The 21,727-nt window shown below is 46.3% G+C and overlaps 1 long non-coding RNA gene across 4 annotated transcripts in view; it reads right to left on the bottom strand.

Moving 5' to 3' along the window:
• The window catches only part of LOC137519624 (uncharacterized), a 346,634-nt gene that overhangs the window by 244,761 nt on the left and 80,146 nt on the right, over positions 1–21,727 (bottom strand). The window contains exon 4 of one of the 4 annotated variants that reach the window (XR_011021040.1): positions 2,541–2,657. The exons of the other annotated variants lie outside the window; for them this stretch is intronic. This is a non-coding gene — a long non-coding RNA (uncharacterized lncRNA). The remainder of the gene's footprint in view (positions 1–2,540; positions 2,658–21,727) is intronic. 4 annotated transcript variants of the gene reach the window in all.

The following is a 21,727-nucleotide window of genomic DNA, read 5'->3' as shown; positions in this document are numbered from 1 at the left end:
ATTTCTATAGCACCAGCATCTCCCATGGCGCTGTACAACAGCAAACACGGTATAACAATACAAAATAAACAATACAATGGTGGATTACTGCTGATGCAGTGAGCAAATCAACTACAGATTTTTACACAGGGGTGGAAGATATGCACACACATTCCACAGCATTGTAAGGCAAAAGGGGAAGAGAGCCCTGGCCAAAAGGCCTTAAAGTCAAACGGTTTAAGGGATAGTACAGTAGGTGAATGAAAGCTGGGTATGAGATGGTAGAAATGGAGGTCAGGGGCCAAAGTGTCCTAGGTAGGAGAGTATTCTTGCCTGAAGATGTGAGTTTTCTGATTGCGCCTAAAAAGGGTAAGTGTGGGTGAGTGGCGGATGTGTAGAGAGGGTGTTCCAGAGGAGGGGAGAGGATCGAGTGAAGTCTTGTAAGCGGGAGTGAGAAGCGGTCAGGTGACCAGAGAGAAAGACAGGCGTATATTATACAGTATAAAATAACAGTACATTTATTGTACAAAACAGATATATTTTTAGACGCAATAAATACAGTGGCCACTCACAGCCTTAAAGAGACTCTGTAACAAAATGTTGAGCCTTATTTATTCTATCCTATAAGTTCCTATGCCTGTTCTAATGTGGTCTGTCTTACTGCAGCCTTTTCTAGTTGCACTGTCTCTGTAATAAATCTTATCTTCTTTCCTCTGTCGGCTCTGTCGGGCTCAGGCTGGAATGTGTGAAATGTGCAGCACTGCTTGTCATTGGCAGAAGCTTTACAGACCCTTTCCAAGCTCTGTATGAGTCACACAGTGAGCTGTTCTTAGCCTATCATACTCTGGTTAGAAGCCATGTCTTTTGTTTGTAAACACTGCCTAAAAATGGCAATTACAAGCCAGGATTGCAGCAGGGAGAGGCAGAAACAGCACAGAGGGGACCAGGAGAACATAATGAAGAGAATGGTATGCTTTTTGTTGTAAGAATTTTAGAGTTCAGATTCTCTTTAAGCAGTTGAATATTAAGCAATATAACCCAATTACTTGAATTAAAAAGTGAATTGAAAATCCTTGAACAACTAAAGCACATATTCAATGGGAGATTGTAATGAATAGCGGAGACACCGCCGCACGGTCAAGCGGCAGGGCGGCTGTCTCCGTGTGCAAGCCGGCAGCGTTTTCCGCGCAGCAACAGGTCACTGGTTCGCCTGGTCCTTCTAGTGCACACAGATGGAGAGCTACGCGTGCGCGCGCCAGACGACAGGACCTTTATGCCAGCAGAAGGGGAATCAGCTGATCAGGCCGATCAGCTGATCCCAGCTGGACTCCGGATTAGCTGAGTGCTGGGGCGGCGCTGTGGAGTGCTGCAAGTATATATAGGACTTGCTTCTCAGTTGCAGGTTGTCTGTCGTTGCGAATACTCACGTGTGAGCACTCAGACCTCAGTCAGATCTTACAGTGTGTTAGAACCAGTTGGGACTGGGAATTCAAACTTAGCCAGATTCCGCTTTAGGCGCTACTGTGTTATTGTACTGTTATACTTCAGACTAGTTCCCGAGTGTTGAGACCAAGGACCTCACACCTAAGATTAGGAGATTACTGTGTTATACTTCAGACTAGTTCCCAGGTGTTGAGACCAAGGACCTCACACCTCAGACTAGGATTGTGCTATATTGATACCTGTTATGATCCCTGGCTTTGCTGACCTCTCTCCTGCTTACTGATTCGGTACTTTGCCTACCTGTCTACCCGTTGCCAACCTTGCCTGTACCCGGATACCGTATCAGTCTTCTGTCTCTGTACCTTATCTGCTCGTGTGTTGCCGACCTGGCTTGTATGACCCTTCTGGCTGTCACTCGTTCCTTGGGTGAACAGCCTCTCTGTACTCCTTGTGACACCAACTCTATAGGTGTCCATTAGCTGGAAAGGCTGCCTGCTCCTCAGGTAGTCCTCCTTACAGTCCAGTCAGGGGACTTTACCTATAGGAGTCCACTGGCTGCAGTACAGTTTGATTCACAGCCCATCAGGGAAGCCTTGGCTGCAGTACAGTCTGATTCCTGAGCCATCAGGGAATCCCTGGCTGCAGTACAATCTCCATCTCCTCCTCTTAAGGAGATTAGTGTCTACACAGTCAGAGGCCACCTGCACCCCAGGTGTCCACTGGCTGCAGCGCAGTCCAATTCCCTGCTCTTCAGGGAATCCTTGGCTGCAGTAGTGTCGGTATCTCCCGCTCCTCGGAAGATAACCTTTCTTACTGTTGCACCAAACACTCGCATTACATAAGGTGTCCTGTGTCAAGCTATACTTGTATTATTGGTGATTCTGCAGATCACCATATAATCAGGTATAACATCTGTATTATTGGTGATACTGCAGATCGTCAATAATCAGATATTCTCTGTGTGCTGACACCATTCGTTACAGAGATCTATTAAAGACAATAAATCATCTTAAAGTCCAGATTCAAGCATAGTTTTACTTATTTATTATAATTTGTGTTTAATAGAACATCATTGTAATTTGGTTACACTAAAAATAAAGAGATAAATAAAATGTTACCTTTTTCTCGGCAGAAATACGGAAGATACATGTCATCAGTCAGCAGGGAGGCCTGGCTAAAGCTCACAAAGACATCTCTCTCTCGTCTACAAAACACAGCCATCACTCTCTAAACCGCTGGCAACAAAAGTAAGTACACCCAATAAGTGAAGAATGTCAAAATTCCTTTTCCTTTTCCAGTGTCATGTTACTCAGTAATGTTAGAAGGTCTTAGGTGTGAACCGGAAGCAGGTGTGTTAAATTCGGTGCCATCACTCTCACACTCTCTTATACTGTTCACTGGAAGTTCAAAGTGGCACCTCATGGCAGAGAACTCTCTATTGCTCTACATAAAGATGGCCTAGGCTATAAGAAGATGGCCAGCACTCTAAAAATGAGCTGCAGCATGGTGACCAAGACCATGCAATGGTTTAATAGGAGAGGTTCCACTCAGAACAGGCCTCACCATGGTTGACCAAAGGAGTTGAGTGCACATACTCAGCATCATATCTAGAGGTTATCTTTTGCAAAATGACTTATGAGTGCTGGCAGCATTGCTGCAGATATTGAAAAAGTGGGGGGATGGGGTTAGCCACTCAGGGCTCAGACATGGCATCAGATTGGTCTGCATGGTTGTCAACCCAGAAGAAAGCTTCTTTTAACCACCCTGGCGTTCTATTAAGATCGCCAGGGCAGCTGCATGAGGGTTTTTTTTAAATAAAAAAAAAAATATTTCATGCAGCCAACTGAAAGTTGGCTGCATGAAAGCCCACTAGATGGCGCTCCGGAGGCGTTCTTCTGATCGCCTCCGGCGCCCAGAATAAACAAGGAAGGCCGCAATGAGCGGCCTTCCTTGTTTTGCTTAGATCGTCGCCATAGCGACGAGCGGAGTGACGTCATGGACGTCAGCCGACGTCCTGACGTCTGCCGCCTCCGATCCAGCCCTTAGCGCTGGCCGGAACTATTTGTTCCGGCTGCGCAGGGCTCAGGCGGCTGGGGGGACCCTCTTTCGCCGCTGCTCGCGGCGGATCGCCGCAGAGCGGCGGCGATCGGGCAGCACACGCGGCTGGCAAAGTGCCGGCTGCGTGTGCTGCTCTTTATTTCATGTAAATCGGCCCAGCAGGGCCTGAGCGGCACCCTCTGGCGGTAATGGACGAGCTGAGCTCGTCCATACCGCTAAGGTGGTTAAAGATGATACACAAAAAAGCCCACAAACAGTTTGCTGAAGACAAGAAGACCATGAACATAATAATAAGCAAAGAGATTCTATATGGGAGTGTCAGAGACTGAGATAATTTGTTTAGAATAAGATGTAGGCCGAGAGTCTTCTAGGTGCTCCATAAACCAGTACAGATCGCTATCTGATGGCTTCTATCATACATGATCAATTATGACAGCAATGGAATCTAATGATAAGATCAGGGATGAGCATAAATGGAAATATTCTTTTCACATTCATTTTCATAAAAATAATGTTAAATTCGATTTGCGAGAGAAAATGCCATAAGTTTGGTTATTTTTTGCACTTTTCGTGAATTTTTGCATCATACATATCGATTTTTTTGAGGTGAAAAGTTGCGTAGTAAAAAATTGATTTTCCATGTTTTTGCTCTTTTCACAAATTTGTGCAGTAAAAATATAGATTTTTTCCTGTAAAACTACAAACTATTTTTGCAAATATTTTCTCTAAATCAAAAACAGCATTTTCGATGCGAAAATGACGGGCGAAAATTTGCAAGCAACACGGGAGAAGATTTGTTTTTAATATGACATAGTTCTGTTTAAATTAAAAGTCTGGAATGTCTCTGGACACCTGAATATGAGACGTGAGCACAGGGCAGCTTTACCATTCTCCAGTACATCTTTTTCTTTAGTAAGTCAAACCACTTTATGCGTTTCTATCAAGAATGCTCCTAATTAGAAAACCTGTGCTTGACCAACAGAAACCAATCAGGTTCCAGCTGTCATGTTCCTAATGTAGGTTTGAGAATGAAATGGGGTTTATGGTTACCTGACAGGCAATTCAGGCACTTCCTTACAGGCAGTCAGGCACAGTCCTTTCAGTGACTGATTAATGAGGGTCATTGGGAGAAGAATACATTTTCACCTGTTACTAATAAATCATAAATAAATAAGTCATGTATGTAATAAATCAAAAAAGGTAAAGATACAATGGCTGTAATATGAGGGACACATCTTCACCTGTGTCATGTACTACACAATGAGAAATGGCCGATACAAGGTAGAAGGTAACTTGACATAGCATTTCTTTCCCACAGACACACAATTTATCCATAACTGACAAATAAAATACAGCTGTACACAACAGATTCTGTAGTCCATTGAAAGGTACACAGAATTACATTGGCAGGACTGAATTAAATGCATATTTATTACACATGCTAAAATGATTGTTAATAAATTCATAACTACAGTTGATTTTTTTTTAACGTCATGAGTTAAATGCCTGCCTGCGATTTAACCATTTCACCAGTGATGAGGTTTCCTCTATGAAAAGGGTCCCAACTCTACCTATACCAATGAGCAAGCCAGCAAACATGTCTTGAACCTGAGATTAACACTAAGGCACTGTCAGACCCTGCCTTAAAAGGAAACATATGCATGCCCATATATCCAGCTACCCATACATTATTCAACCGTGGCAGCGGTCAGCCTACAATCTACCCCCAATCAACATGATGACCAAGATCCCAGATTGATCATGGAAAAACAAGGCTATCCTGATCATGGGATGTTGTCCACAGGCCGATCATGGGACAGACACGGCACTGTGGTTAACCACAAGTTCTGCCCAATTAGACAATTTTTTTCAAAGCTATTGTCTAATTAAGCAAAAATATTGTATAGTGTATGGGTACCTTAATTCACAAATCTCCAGGGAATGACAAACTGCACTACTTATACTATTAAATAAAATGGGCTGCACTGTCACAGAAGCAGGAGAGCTACAGCCTGAAGGCAGAACACAGTGGCTGGTAAAACATAATCCCCATCTACACCATACAATTTTTTGTCTGATTCAATTCATTGATTCGATTCAATCCGACATGTCCGGTCAGGATTAGATTTAATTTGCCATTGCAAAACAAATGGCAAATTGAATAGAATCAAAGGCACAGCTTTAAGTATCAACTAATACTTGAGGATGACGGCTCAGCATTCTGATGCATCCAGCGATCCGCAAACAAAAGCAATGGATCTCATGGTGATAGAAGCTGGTAGGATCACAAAATTTGAATAAGGGGCCTTGTGATATCAGACACAGTTAATCTCTTTATTTCTGCTCCTGGCACTCATCATAATATCAAAATGACAGTGAAGAAATAACAATTCTGAAGTCTTCTTAAACCCTAACATAATTGCTCTCGTACATTAAATAAAACTGCATCACTATAATTTGGAAAGTTGATATTCTATCTAATTTGTTTGCAATTATAGACAATTTAATTATGTAGTAAACACCATAGTGTGCCAGGGCAATTTCATGGCTCTTTCGCACATACATACCATCACTTTACAATCAAATTTAAAAGTTTATCGTTATAGCGCTAATTAATTAAAAGCTGCGCACAGCCGTAGTGATTGTTTGTACTACATAATTACTGGTGCGTGCAGCGTTCATGTACTCTAAAAGAGTGAAAGAAAAATAGGAATGTTAATGAGGCTGAAATTACAGTCTTAGAAGTATTCTCTGCTGTCGTCTAAAAGGTACGGTAGCGTCTACATTTACCTTCTCTAGCTGCCAGTTTAGGTGTGTAGGCATTGTCCAACTCTTTATAGGATGTTCAGTCCACTGGCCATACACTCCTACCTGTGCCGTGGCTGGGAATGGGACCAAGGGTTAAAAAGCAGTGTGAAAGAAAGAGCCTACTATGTATTCCTCCTTCCTAATGCAACCAGGATCAGGGGGTCTCGGGGTCAATAACTCACCTACTCGACCGTAATGAATTATATTAATTATACAGGTGACACTCCCCCCCCCCCCAAGGAATCTCAACATTCTCTGCTGTAGAGGGGATCCAGCGCTGTGACCCTTAACCACTCTGCAACCGCCTAATGCAGGATGCAGCGGCAGAGGCCAGAGTGGCTTCCTCATTCCTCAATCATGACAGGGGGCGTGATCTCGCAAGGAGCAAGGTTTGCCGGGAACGAGCGCTAGCTCGAGCACGTGTTCCCTGCTGTAAACGTAGCGAGGTTCCGTGATCAGCCTGCCAGCCACGCTGAATTTAACAAAAAAACAAAACAAAAAACAAATAAATGTGTGTATAGCACTGTGATCTAGTGCAGCACTGTACAGGGGACATCCCTGTCACTTAACTATCCATCCTAACGGCTAACAATCTAATCCCATACATAGGCTTATGCCTATGTAAAGTATGTATAGTGTAATGTATGAATCGCAGTCTAGGGGCAATTTAAAGAGAAAGGGGGAATAAAAGATACAGGTCCGTCTCAAAAAATTAGCATATTGTGATAAAGTTCATTATTTTCTGTAATGTACTGATAAACATTAGACTTTCATATATTTTAGATTCATTACACACAACTGAAGTAGTTCAAGGCTTTTATTGTTTTAATATTGATGATTTTGGCATACAGTTCATGAAAACCCACAATTCCTATCTCAAAAAATTAGCATATTTCCTCCGACCAATAAAAGAAAAGTGTTTTTAAAACAAAAAAAGTCAACCTTCAAATAATTATGTTCAGTTATGCACTCAATACTTGGTCGGGAATCCTTTTGCAGAAATGATTGCTTCAATGCGGCGTGGCATGGAGGCAATCAGCCTGTGGCACTGCTCAGGTGTTATGGAGGCCCAGGATGCTTCGATAGCGGCCTTAAGCTCATCCAGAGTTTTGGATCTTGCGTCTCTCAACTTTCTATTCACAATATCCCACAGATTCTCTATGGGGTTCAGGTCAGGAGAGTTGGCAGGCCTATTGAGCACAGTAATACCATGGTCAGTAAACCATTTACCAGTGGTTTTGGCACTGTGAGCAGGTGCCAGGTCATTCTGAAAAATGAAATCTTCATCTCCATAAAGCTTTTCAGCAGATGGAAGCATGAAAATCTCCTGATAGCTAGCTGTATTGACCCTGCCCTTGAGAAAACACAATGGACCAACAACTGCAGCTGACATGGCACCCCAGACCATCACTGACTGTGGGTACTTGACACTGGACTTCAGGCATTTTGGCATTTCCCTCTCCCCAGTCTTCCTCCAGACTCTGGCACCTTGATTTCCGAATGACATGCAAAAGTTGCTTTCATCCAAAAAAAGTACTTTGGACCACTGAGCAACATTCCAGTGCTGCTTCTCTGTAGCCCAGGTCAGGCGCTTCTGCCGCTGTTTCTGGTTCAAAAGTGGCTTGACCTGGGGAATGCGGCACCTGTAGCCCATTTCCTGCACAAGCCTGTTCACGGTGGCTCTGGATGTTTCTATTCCAGACTCAGTCCACTGCTTCCACAGGTCCCCCAAGGTCTGGAATCGGTCCTTCTCCACAATCTACCTCAGGGTCCGGTCACCTCTTCTGATTGTGCAGCGTTTTCTGCCACACTTTTTCCTTCCCACAGACTTCCCACTGAGGTGTAGTGTTGGGCGAACATCTAGATGTTCGGGTTCGGGCCGAACAGGCCGAACATGGCCGCGATGTTCGGGTGTTCGACCCGAACTCCGAACATAATGGAAGTCAATGGGGACCCGAACTTTTGTGCTTTGTAAAGCCTCCTTATATGCTACATACCCCAAATTTACAGGGTATGTGCACCTTGGGAGTGGGTACAAGAGGAAAAAAAAATTTAGCAAAAAGAGCTTATAGTTTTTGAGAAAATCGATTTTAAAGTTTCAAAGGGAAAACTGTCTTTTAAATGCGGGAAATGTCTGTTTTCTTTGCACAGGTAACATGCTTTTTGTCGGCATGCAGTCATAAATGTAATACATATAAGAGGTTCCAGGAAAAGGGACCGGTAATGCTAACCCAGCAGCAGCACACGTGATGGAACAGGAGGAGGGTGGCGCAGGAGGAGAAGGCCACGCTTTGAGACACAACAACCCAGGCCTTGCATGAGGACAAGAAGCGTGCGGATAGCATGCTTTGTACCACCATGCAGTCATAAATGTAATAAAGATAAGTGGTTCAATAAACAGGGACCACGCGGCAACGCTAACCCAGCAGCAGCACACGTGATGGAACAGGAGGAGGCGCAGGAGGAGAAGGCCACGCTTTGTGAGACACAACAACCCAGGCCTTGCATGAGGACAAAAAGCGTGCGGATAGCATGCTTTGTACCGCCATGTAGTCATAAATGTAATAAAGATAAGAGGTTCAATAAACAGGGACCACGCGGCAACGCTAACCCAGCAGCAGCAGCAGCAGCAGCACACGTGATGGAACAGGAGGAGGCGCAGGAGGAGAAGGCCACGCTTTGTGAGACACAACAACCCAGGCCTTGCATGAGGACAAAAAGCGTGCGGATAGCATGCTTTGTACCGCCATGTAGTCATAAATGTAATAAAGATAAGAGGTTCAATAAACAGGGACCACGCGGCAACGGTAACCCAGCAGCAGCAGCAGCACACGTGATGGAACAGGAGGAGGCGCAGGAGGAGAAGGCCACGCTTTGTGAGACACAACAACCCAGGCCTTGCATGAGGACAAAAAGCGTGCGGATATAGCAGCAATGCTTTTTGCCGCCATGCAGTCATAAATGTAATACAGATGAGAGGTTCAATAAACAGGGACCGGAAACGCTAAACCATCCCAGATGTTCATCGGTCATGTTACTTGGTTGGGGTCCAGGAGTGTTGCGTAGTCGTTTCCAATCCAGGATTGATTCATTTTAATTTGAGTCAGACGGTCTGCATTTTCTGTGGAGAGGCGGATACGCCGATCTGTGATGATGCCTCCGGCAGCACTGAAACAGCGTTCCGACATAACGCTGGCTGCCGGGCAAGCCAGCACCTCTATTGCGTACATTGCCAGTTCGTGCCAGGTGTCTAGCTTCATGCCCGGTTTCAGGTCCAGCGGTGCCAGCCACAAATCCGTCTGTTCCTTTATTCCCCTCCAAATTTCCTCCCCTGTGTGCTGCTTATCCCCAAGGCAGATCAGCTTCAGCAACGCTTGCTGACGCATGCCAACAGCTGTGCTGCACTGCTTCCACGATCCTACTGCTGCTGGTGCTGGGTTAGCATTTCCGGATGAGGTACAGCTTTGAGATGCGTTGGAGGAGAAGGAGTCAGAGAGGTAGGTGCTGCTGTTGTTATCCAGCTGTTTGCGGCGTGGGCAACACCCGCGCCGTAGCAGGTGAGGAATCGCTGCCAGGCTCCACAAGGTTCACCCAGTGCGCGGTAAGGGAGATGTATCGACCCTGGCCGAACGCACTCGTCCAGGTGTCAGTGGTGAGGTGAACCTTGCAGGCAACGGCATTCTTCAAGCTTCGGGTTATTTAGCTGACCACGTGCTCATGCAACTCAGGCACTGCAGAGCGCGCAAAGTGGTAGCGGCTGGGAACCACGTAACGTGGGATGGCCACTGACATCATGCCCTTGAAGCTGTTTGTCTCCACCACTCGATATGGCAGCATTTCGCAGGCCAGAAGCTTGGCTATGCTGGCTGGCTGTTACTGCCACGGCCCGGGGGTCATTTGCTGGCAATTTCCTCTTGTGCTCAAACATCTCAGAAACAGACAACTCAACCGTAGCGCTGCACACCGAAGGGCTGTTGGTTGTTGTGTTTGATGAACACTGGGAGACCTCAAGAGCACTAGTCCGGAAAGTGACAGTGTCAGCATCGTCTGATGTTTGTGAATGTTGTGAACCACGCAATGGCTGGGCTACTGCTGCTGCTGAGGCGGGTCTGGTGGTGAGTCTGGTGAACCCAAGGGAGGCAGTGTTGCTGGTGGTACCCTGTCCTGCCGCGTTTGCCCACAGAGTGGGATGTTTGGATAGAATGTGGCGGCTCATGCTGGTGGTGGAGAGGTTGTTAATACTTTTCCCCCTGCTCAGGCGGGTCTTGCACACCTTGCAAATCGCCATGGTAACATCCTCAGTGCAGTCTTCAAAGAAAGCCCAGACTTTAACTGGCTGAGGACTCGGACCTCGTGCGTGATGTGCTGGTGCTGCTTAACCCACTGCTGGACGCTTGAGAGGTCATCCAAGTAATTATCTGGTCCTGTTCTTTTGGATCTGTGAGGGTTGTTGTCCTGGACAACATGGGCAGTATTGAGTGGGTTTTCTTGGGTGCTCCCCTGTGGCCTGTACGTGAACCGTCAGGGGAAACACCTCTTCCCTTGCCCCTCCCTCTTTCACCGGATTTCTTCCTCATTTCACTTATCCTTAAAGTACACGCTGACTGGCAGCAGTACAGTGGCAGTACAGAAATGCTATACAGTGGTGGGTGAGCGGTGTACCACTATTGTCAGCAGTGACACAGAGCACAATGCTATACAGTGGCGGGTGAGCGGTGTACTACTGTTCCCAGCAGACACAGAGTGGAAGTAAACACAATGCTATATAGTGTGGCTGAGCCGTGTACACAGAGTGGCATTAAACACAATGCTATATAGTCTGCTATATAGTCACCCCGAACAGGGTGATGTTCTGCAGAACCCGAACAGTGGCAAACACTGTTCGCCCAACACTACTGGGAGGGAACGCAGATTTTAGTACCTAAACACACGATACAACATGTTTTCCGGGGTCGGACTCTGAGGCACATACAGATGGTCCCGATCATCATCCTCATCATACAACTCTTCTCCTGAGTCTGACCCACCCACCACCTCTGCCACCCCAACATCCCCAGACACAGACCCCTCATCGTCCTCAACATTAACTTGGGATGCTGGCCTGAGCCAGACCTCCTCCTCCACATCAGGCCCCATCATCTCCTCAATGGCAGCCCTCATTAATCGCTCTGGCGACGGACTGATGGACACAACGTTCTCCTCCGGGGAGGGCTGCTGCTGACCACTGGCTGCTGGGGTGGATGTTATAGCTTGCGTGGGGCGTTGGCTGTTGCTGTTGTTGGGAGTGCTGCTCACAGCGGAGGTCTCTGGGGAACTCATGTTGAGCTCATATAGTGGTTGACGGTGAGTGGAGTATTACTGATCCCAGCAATATACACACTGACTGGCAGAGTACGCAATGCTATATAGTGTGGCTGAGCGGTGTACACAGAGTGGCAGTAAACACAATGCTATATAGTCTGGCTGAGCGAGCGGTGTACTACTGTTCCCAGCAGAATCAGAGTGGCAGTAAACAATGGTATATAGTCTGGCTGAGCGGTGTACATAGAGTGTCAGTAAACAATGGTATATAGTCTGGCTGAGCGAGCGGTGTACTACTGTTCCCAGCAGAATCAGAGTGGCAGTAAACAATGGTATATAGTCTGGCTGAGCGGTGTACATAGAGTGTCAGTAAACAATGGTATATAGTCTGGCTGAGCGAGCGGTGTACTACTGTTCCCAGCAGAATCAGAGTGGCAGTAAACAATGGTATATAGTCTGGCTGAGCGGTGTACACAGAGTGTCAGTAAACAATGGTATATAGTGTGGCTGAGTGGTGTACACAGAGTGTCAGTAAACAATGGTATATAGTCTGGCTGAGCGGTGTACACAGAGTGGCAGTAAACACAATGCTATATACTCTGGCTGAGCGAGCGGTGTACTACTGTTCCCAGCAGACACAGAACAGTAAACAGAATGCTATATAGTGTGGCTGAGCGAGCGGTGTACCACTATTCCCAGCAGACACAGAACAGTGAACAGAATGCTATATAGTGTGGCTGAGCGAGCGGTGTACCACTATTCCCAGCAGACACAGAACAGTAAACAGAATGCTATATAGTGTGGCTGAGCGAGCGGTGTACCACTATTCCAAGCAGACACAGAACAGTGAACAGAATGCTATATAGTGTGGCTGAGCGAGCGGTGTACCACTATTCCCAGCAGACACAGAGTGGCAGTAAACAGAATGCTATATAGTGTGGCTGAGCGAGGTACACAGAGTGGCAGTAAACAGAATGCTATATAGTGTGGCTGAGCGAGCGGTGTACCACTATTCCCAGCAGACACAGAACAGTGAACAGAATGCTATATAGTGTGGCTGAGCGAGCGGTGTACCACTATTCCCAGCAGACACAGAACAGTGAACAGAATGCTATATAGTGTGGATGAGCGAGCGGTGTACCACTATTCCCAGCAGACACAGAACAGTAAACAGAATGCTATATAGTGTGGCTGAGCGAGCGGTGTACCACTATTCCCAGCAGACACAGAACAGTGAACAGAATGCTATATAGTGTGGCTGAGCGAGCGGTGTACCACTATTCCCAGCAGACACAGAACAGTGAACAGAATGCTATATAGTGTGGCTGAGCGAGCGGTGTACTACTGTTCCCAGCAGACACAGAACAGTACACAGAATGCTATATAGTGTGGCTGAACGAGCGGTGTACTACTGTTCCCAGCAGACACAGAACAGTACACAGAATGCTATATAGTGTGGCTGAACGAGCGGTGTACCACTATTCCAAGCAGACACAGAACAGTGAACAGAATGCTATATAGTGTGGCTGAGCGAGCGGTGTACCACTATTCCCAGCAGACACAGAGTGGCAGTAAACAGAATGCTATATAGTGTGGCTGAGCGAGGTACACAGAGTGGCAGTAAACAGAATGCTATATAGTGTGGCTGTGCAAGCGGTGTACTACTATTCCCAGCAGACACAGAGTGGCAGTAAACAGAATGCTATATAGTGTGGCTGAGCGAGGTACACAGAGTGGCAGTAAACAGAATGCTGAGCGAGCGGTGTACTACTATTCCCAGCAGCGACACACAATGACTGGGGGGGACCCTGGCTAGCGTGGCTGGAGCGCGAACTACCCTGCCTGCCTACCCAAAGCTAAACCCACAGACAAATGGCGGAGATATGACGTGGTTCGGGTATTTATTTACCCGAACCACGTGACAGTTCGGCCAATCAGAGCGCGTTCGGGTCCGAACCACGTGACCCGTTCGGCCAATCACAGCGCTAGCCGAACGTTCGGGGAACGTTCGGCCATGCGCTCTTAGTTCGGCCATATGGCCGAACGGTTTGGCCGAGCACCGTCAGGTGTTCGGCCGAACTCGAACATCACCCGAACAGGGTGATGTTCTGCAGAACCCGAACAGTGGCGAACACTGTTCGCCCAACACTACTGAGGTGAGGTGCCTTGATACAGCACTCTGGGAACAGCCGATTCGTTCAGAAATTTCTTTCTGTGTCTTACCCTCTTGCTTGAGGGTGTCAATGATGGACTTCTGGACAGCAGTCAGGTCAGCAGTCTTACCCATGATTGCGGTTTTGAGTAATGAACCAGGCTGGGAGTTTTTAAAAGCCTCACAAATCTTTTGCAGGTGTTTAGAGTTAATTAGTTCATTCAGATGATTAGGTTAATAGCTCGTTTAGAGAACCTTTTCATGATATGCCAGTTTATTGAGATAGGAATTTTGGGTTTTCCTGAGCTGTATGCCAAAATCATCAATATTAAAACAATAAAAGGCTTGAACTACTTCAGTTGTGTGTAATAAATCTAAAATATATGAAAGTCTAATGTTTATCAGTATATTACAGAAGATAATGAACTTTATCACAATATGCTATACACAATATGTACAGGTTTTTTTTGTAAAAAAATGTAATTTTTTTGTATTAATAAAAAAAAAAAATCAAATTGCAGCAGCAATCAGAGACCACTGCTCTATTAGTGGGAAGAAAAAAAGGTAAAATTCATTGGGGTGGGAAGTTTTATGAGCGAGCAATAAACTGTTAAAGTTGTGAAGTGCTGAATTGCAAAAAATAGCAAAAAAATGGGGTATAAAGCATGTGGTCCGCAAGAGGTTAAAGAGTCCCTTATCGGTCGCTTGTAGGTGTGCGCCCATGTGCACTAGAGACTCTCCGCTTGGGCTCCTGTAAAAATAGCCAAGCCTGATTGGATCCGCTCAACTGCGCAGGCACAGATGCCTCACACCTGCGCTATAGGGTGGACCCAATCGGGCTCAGTTATTTCCGATAGAGCCCAAGTGAGGAGTTGCTATTACACCTGTGCGCATCAACAATGGATTGTTTTTGTTTTCTTTTGTCTGGGGGTCCCAGTAGAGGATTGAGCTGGTAGAGGAGGACCGGGGAAGCCTTATTAACCACTTGAGGACCACAGTACTAAACCCCTTAAAGACCAGACCATATTTTGTTAATTAGGCCACTGCAGCTTTAAGGCCAAGCTGCAGGGCCGCACAACTCAGCACATAAGTGATTCCCCCCCCTTTTTTCCCCACCAACAGAGTTTTCTGTTGGAGGGGTCTGATGGCCCTCCAGACGTTTGTTTATTTGTTTATTATGATTTATGTGTTTATTTTTGAATAAAAATGTCCTTCTTTTTGAAACAGTCATAAATCCCCCCTCCCTCCCCCCGCCAGCCAATCAGTATGATCGGCTGTCATAGGCTCCAGCCTATGACAGCAGATCACTCCCACAGTTACAGAGGGGACAGCCATGTCACACGGCTGTCCCCAGTACAGTGCTGCTGCTGATTTCAGTGCTGTACATGGTGATCAGATAGCGGTTTCGCCGTCTAACAGTCTCTGAATGGCTATCGCCGCTCTGAGACTGATGGTGGGGTGGAGCTCCACCCCTCAAGCAGGAGATGCGCACGCAGCCTGTGCGCGATCTCCTGCAGTAGCCGGCCCCAGGACCTGACGCCAATTGGCGTTAGGCGATTAAGATCCAGAGGCTTCCCCCTCTCCAATAATTTCGGGTTTTTATGCAGTCACCGCTCTCATGAGAAGTTGGGCTGAATAGTTAAAGCAGTAATACTGTAATGAACCATATTTTATTTTCACACTCAGTCGTAAACCTAAAAATAAAGAAATGAGACTCTAGCAAAGTTTTATTTACCATTGCTACTGACTTATTTTCAGTTTCAGGATTGCTTTTAGTCAAGTTTCAAACTTCATAATTCTTGTATTTGAGATCCGTGGTACTGGAACTTTACTTTGCTACTTTACAACAAATATTGTGGACTGCTTATGGTAAATAAATGCAGGCGATGGCTTTTTGGAATTGTTTGGACCATTTACATGGCATGCTGGTTGAGGCCTGCATCTCAGAATCCCTCCTGTGTGTGAGGCGGATTACACAGGATGCAGGAGAATTGCCACACTTCTGTCGCTGATTTCTGTTTTGATCAAACGTCTCTTACAATCTCTGTACAGAGACACATTACCATTGTATCCTGTCATTTCTTTCATCAAAAAAATGCCCATCTTTAGCTTTTTTTTCCCCATAATTTCCGAGAGAATAACAGGCCTCATTCTGAACTTGCCACACATGTTATCAATAAGAATCAATACACACAATGCAATCTGCTTTTTCTTATGCAGCCCTTTGATGTTCCATCTCCCATGGACCACTTGGGCCAATGATGTCAAGCCCTCCTTTAAAAATGAACCAGTTTTCTGTGGCAATAATCGCTGTGGTTTTCTACATGAAGTATCAAACTAGGACTGGCCCAATTAACTTTTCTTGTGGTTTTCCACTTGATATTTTAATTGCTTAGAGGTTAGACTGTCAGTTCCATTTTCTAGTTTGATTGCGGCCTGCTTTCTGTCATCGAACAGCACTCTCAGGGCGTTGTGGTAGGAATCTTTTTTGTCATAAAATAAATAGATGTTATTCTCTTCTGCACTTATTATATATAAACTGAAAGAAGGTTTTTACTTTATGGGCACTTTCAGGTGTTCCTGACCATATTTCACCTCATCTTCTTTTCTAAATTTACAGCAAGATAACAAAATAACAGGATTATTAAACTTTTATGTATCACTCACATTCACTTTTATTAGCCTTGTTGTCTTTCCGTTTTAAAGGCAATCTGCCTAAACCTTTTCCCCTCCCCTTTCTGCCACACCCCTAGGCCCCAGCATAACACTACACTAATCAGGAGTCCCTTTTGTTCTGTAGTCACTTGTAGGAAGGCTACACTTACTCCACTCAGTCCCACCATTCACCACCTCTAGGAAGGGAAGTGGTTGTTAAAGCCACTATCCTCCTCCTCCCATTCTGTGAGTCCAGTCCACAACCGGACCCTGTCCTGCCAAGCCTGTTAATCCTATAACCCTGCTTGGCCTGCCTACCATTTTGTTAACCTGTCCTTCTCCTGCATAGAGATGGTCCGAACCTCCAATTTTTGGTTAGCGAACTTCAAACGCGAACCTCCGCAAAAAGTTTGGTTTGCGCAAACTTTTGCGAAACACAGTAGACTTTAATGGGAATGCGAACTTTGAAAACTAGAAACATTTATGCTGGCCAGAAAAGTGATGGAAAAGATGTTTCAAGGGGTCTAACACCTAGAGGGGGGCATGGCGGAGTGGGATACACGCCAAAAGTCCCGGGGAAAAATCTGATTTGACGCAAAGCAGCATTTAAGGCAGAAATCACATTGCACGCTAAATTGGAGGCCTAAAGTGCTTTAAAACATCTTGCATGTGTATACATCAATCAGGGAGTGTAATTAGAGTACTGCTTCACACTGACAGACCAAACTCACTGTGTAACGCACCGCACACAGCTGTTTGTGTAGTGACGGCCATGCTGGACTGGTGTGCACCATGGCGAGAGTGCAGGCCATGGCGGTTTTCAAGCCCATATGGTCGCCGGGCTGGAGTAGCTAAATGATAGAACAACAGTGACTGTCCAGCTGATCGAATTTGGTCTGTCCACAATGAAGCAACGACCTTATTATCTTGGGTGTGCCCCCCCCCCCCCCAAGACACTCATATAGTCATTGCTTCGTTGTGCTATTCAAGCCCCTTCACCGTGGCAAAGGTAATGATCACGAAGGGGAATTGACACATGTATATGCCTTTTGTTTTGTTGTTGCAGCTGCAGTGCATCCAGAAAAATTAGGCAGGCATGTACACGCAACAGAAAAATTTATTATACCGGCCGCTGCTAGCAGCGGCCTTAAAGGTTCAGGAATCCACCTGGAGTCCTGGACCCTGTTGGTGGTGGCGGAGAAAGCAGTCAAGCGGCCTGCAGACAGAGATGCTGTGTGGGGAGCGACTTAGTCTTGGGGCAGGCAGTCACACGGCGTGCAGGCAGAGATGCTGTGTGTGGGGACTGACTTAGTCTTCGGGCAGGCCTGACCGTGCTTTGCAGACCAGGCATCCGTGGTCAGATGGACCCTTGACCCAACGCTGTGTGCCAGAGATGTCACCACTTGCCTTTCAACATCACGGTACAGTTTAGGCATTGCCTTTTTTGAGAAATAATTGCGGCCTGGTATCTTACACCGCATTGTGTGGCTTTGCTTTTGTGCGCTGCTTTTCCTCAGGTTGTCATCCCATTGCAGTATGTGCTTTGTAATCATGTGCCTTCATAAGGTAGTTGTCCCTACGCGGGTCTTGGTCTTTCCACGGCTCAATTTTCGGTGGCAGAGAGTACAGTTGGCATTGCTCTCATCTGAGGCAGACACACAAAAAAATGTCCACACCGCTGAGCCCTGTGATGATGGCACTTTGGTGATGGCTGTTGACGGAGTGTTAAAGGAGAACTGTAGTGAGAGGTATATGGAGGCTGCCATATGTATTTCTTTTTAAGCAATACCAGTTGCCTGGCTACCCTGCTGTTCATCTGCCTCTAATACTTTTAGCCCTACACCCTGAACAAGCATGCAGCCGATCAGGTGTTTCTGACATTTTTGACAGATCTGACAAGAATAGCTGCATGCTTGTTTCTGGTGTGATTCACACTACTGCAGGCAAATAGCTCAGCAGGGCTGCCAGGCAACTGGTATTACTTAAAAGGAAAGCAATATGGCAGCCTCCATATACATCTCACTACAGTTCTCCTTTCAGTGGGGAGCCAGAATCAGGAGGAAGATATGTCACGCTTCCGTGCGGAAGCTGAGGAACATGAGGTGTTTTGTGTTAAATAGTAAACTACGTCCTAACAATATTGGGGGTTGATGGCACGTGCCTTCTTCTGAACACTGTACTTTGGTTGAGGGACACATGAAATTACGACAACGCAACCTCGAACAGACCTGCCAGGTGGTCTGCCTTTGGCTCTGCCTCTTGTTTTGTCCATATTGGGGGGGATAAAGTGAAAGGTATGCACTGACTTGACTAATACAATGTACGGTTACACAGGTGCAGTGAACAGGTTGCAGTGACTGCTGGTACAACAATGTGCGGTTACACAGGTTCAGTGAACAGGTTGCAGTGACTGCTGGTACAACAATATGCGGTTACACAGGTGCAATTAACAGGTGCGCACGGACTGGTATATAAAACAGCGTGCGGTCACACAGGTGCAGTGAACAGGTATGCAGTGACTGGTATTACAGATGTGCAGCTGTCACACACACAGGTACCGTGAACAGGTGCAGTGACACTGCGTGCGCTCACGTAGGTAGGTAGGTGCACTGAACAACAGGTGGGTATGCAGTGATTGGTATTACAAATGTGCACCTGTCACACACACACGCAGGTACCGTGAACAGGTCCAGTGACAATGCGTGCGGTCACGTAGGTAGGAAGGTGCACTGAACAACAACAGGTGGGTATGCAGTGATTGGTATTACAAATGTGCAGCTGCCTGTCACACACACAGGTAGTCACTGAATGTGCTGGGCCTGGCAGTGGCACAGTAGGAATTACCAAGGCTGTATATGCAACACAAGTGTCTGTGGGACACACACACATACAAAAAATAGATCACAAGAACAACATTAGTTCTCAAAAGAGCTGTTGAGGATGAGGAGTGCATTTTAGCAATAAGATCTGGAAGAAGGAGCAAGCTAACAAGCCTAACACAAGAGCCTAACTAAGCTTTCCCTATGTCAGCAGCAGCAAGGTTCTCTCCCTAATTATTGCAGCCACACGAGTTAGTGAAATGGCTGACACTGCCTGCGTTTTATAAGGGGGGGGGGGGGGCTCCAGGAGGGAGTGTAGCCTGATTGGCTACCCTGTGTCTGCTGACTGTGATGTAGAGGATCAAAGTTGACCCTAATGATGTAGTATAGGGGGCGGGTCGAACCGCCATAAAGTTCGCTTTCGATCGCGAACCACCGAAGTTCGCGCAAATAAATTTGCATGCAAACCGTTCAGGCCATCTCTACTCCTGCAAACCTATTAATGCAATCTGTCCTGCCTGCAAACAATCCTAGTTCTTCCTGACCATTCAGACACCATCCACCCTCTCTGGCTTGTCAGTCTTGCTCGCACATGTTATCCTTGTCTTTCTCAATTTTGCAAAGCTCACCCTACTATTTTTCTAGTCCAGAAGGTAGTAACCTGGTGGCCAGTGGCCACTTGTAGCAAAGTATCCTGCTGCCCTCTAGGGGTAGCACCCCACTGCACCTTGTCGAACACTCTGGTGAGGAAGACCAGTGGTCACTTAAGTTGCCTACACACTAGTCATCTGGTCAGCAGATTCAACCATGAGGTAGATCCTTCTGTCCATTGGCGTGCCTGCTCCTCCGCGTCTTTCTCCACGGCTGTCTGTACTCCATGACCCCACTGCATGTACGGATGTCAGTACATGCAGTGGTGTCACGTGGTGCCATATGTGGCCATGGAGAAAGAAGAAGAACAGTGAAGGAGGCCTGCCAGAGGACTGGTGAGTCTGCAACACTCCCCATGGGCCTGGGGGGGGGGGGGGGAGGATACATATTTTACAAGGGGAGGAGACTGGCTGGGAAATCGAACTCCGCTACCACTAAGCACCCACCCAAGACCTTTCCAGTGAGACTTTATGAGCATTTCTGATCAATCATTTTAATTTATGCAGGAGAACTGAGGCGCCAAAAGTATAAAAGGAAGCTAAATGAGTTTAAAAACGTTTAAAAACCAAATTCTTGGTAAATAGAGGAGGTAGTGGTGGAGGTAGCATATGTGGTCACAGAGGTGCCTGGCTCTTCTACTGACCACATATGCTATTGCTCCGTTGTTATTGCCTGATAAAGCGGGATCAAACCTGCGAAACGCGCTGCATATTTGGAGTTCATAAATAAAATATATTGACTGTCTTTACTACAGTTGTCGTGTGTCTACTTGGAGGAGGTAAGTCCACCACTACCTCCTCTATTTACCAAGAATTTGGTTTTTAAGCTTATTTAGCTTCCTTTAATCCTTTTGGCGCCTCTGTTCTCCTGGGTGGAGGGTTGAACCCCCTTTTTCTCATCTACAGAGAGCGATTTCTTATTCCTGAGCGGGGTCAGGAAAATCTTCCCACCTACCTTTACAGTGGTTGCCTAATGGTAACCCTGGTTTGTGAGTATTAATATTTACTCTATCTAGTAGTAACCATTTACCAGTACATATTACACTATTGGGGCTCTTGGTGTTCCCTGTTTGAATCATTTTAATTTATTTTGGCTGGAACATTGATCAACATGATGCTTGGACAGCCACATTGTGGCATCAGTCTATGACAGATTTGATCATCATGATGAAATCAGCTGGATATAGATGCCACAAATCAAGTAATGAATGAAAGTTCAAAATTCTGTGCCCCACAGCAACAGAATCCTGACAATAGCATGTTCGCAGTACTTCTCATTGTAGAATCTAACTGGCCCATATAGTAATAAGCTTTTGACTTTGAGCCCGCCATACTGAAAACTATTCAATCTCAAGCTTCCTACACACACCTGACTTAAGTCGGTTGAGGTGGCCGATAACGACCACCTCAGCCAACAATCAGGCGTGTGTACAGCCCCCTGACGCCCAACCCGCAATCAATCTGCCAGGTGGACCTACTCAACCCCAGCGATGCCAATCCTCCTGCCAACACATTGTTTGTGCTGCTCCACCACCCGCCACATGTTGTCACACATGCGCTGACCAGTGTCCTTCCGTCCCCCCCCCCCCCCCCACATAGCTTCACAGAGCGCTGTCAGCAATTCAGCTGACATGCGAGTGTGCAGCCCATCCCAACGGGGTCGCCCAAGGAGAACAGCTCCTGATCCCCAACAGGTTTAACAGTTGGGCATGTGTGCGCACCCTTAGTCTCATTTCTAGGACTGGAGGCACACTTTATACATAGAGACACAGACATACTTTCTGGTGTAATGGTTATCTTATAATGATGAAATGCATTACTACAGATGGGTCTATGTCCGGATGGGAAGATTCCTTATACCA

Source organism: Hyperolius riggenbachi, chromosome 5 (genome assembly GCF_040937935.1).
Source record: "Hyperolius riggenbachi isolate aHypRig1 chromosome 5, aHypRig1.pri, whole genome shotgun sequence".
Taxonomy (NCBI): Eukaryota; Metazoa; Chordata; class Amphibia; order Anura; family Hyperoliidae; genus Hyperolius; species Hyperolius riggenbachi.
Note: the sequence above shows the minus strand (reverse complement) of the source record. Positions and strands in the feature narration are given on the sequence as shown.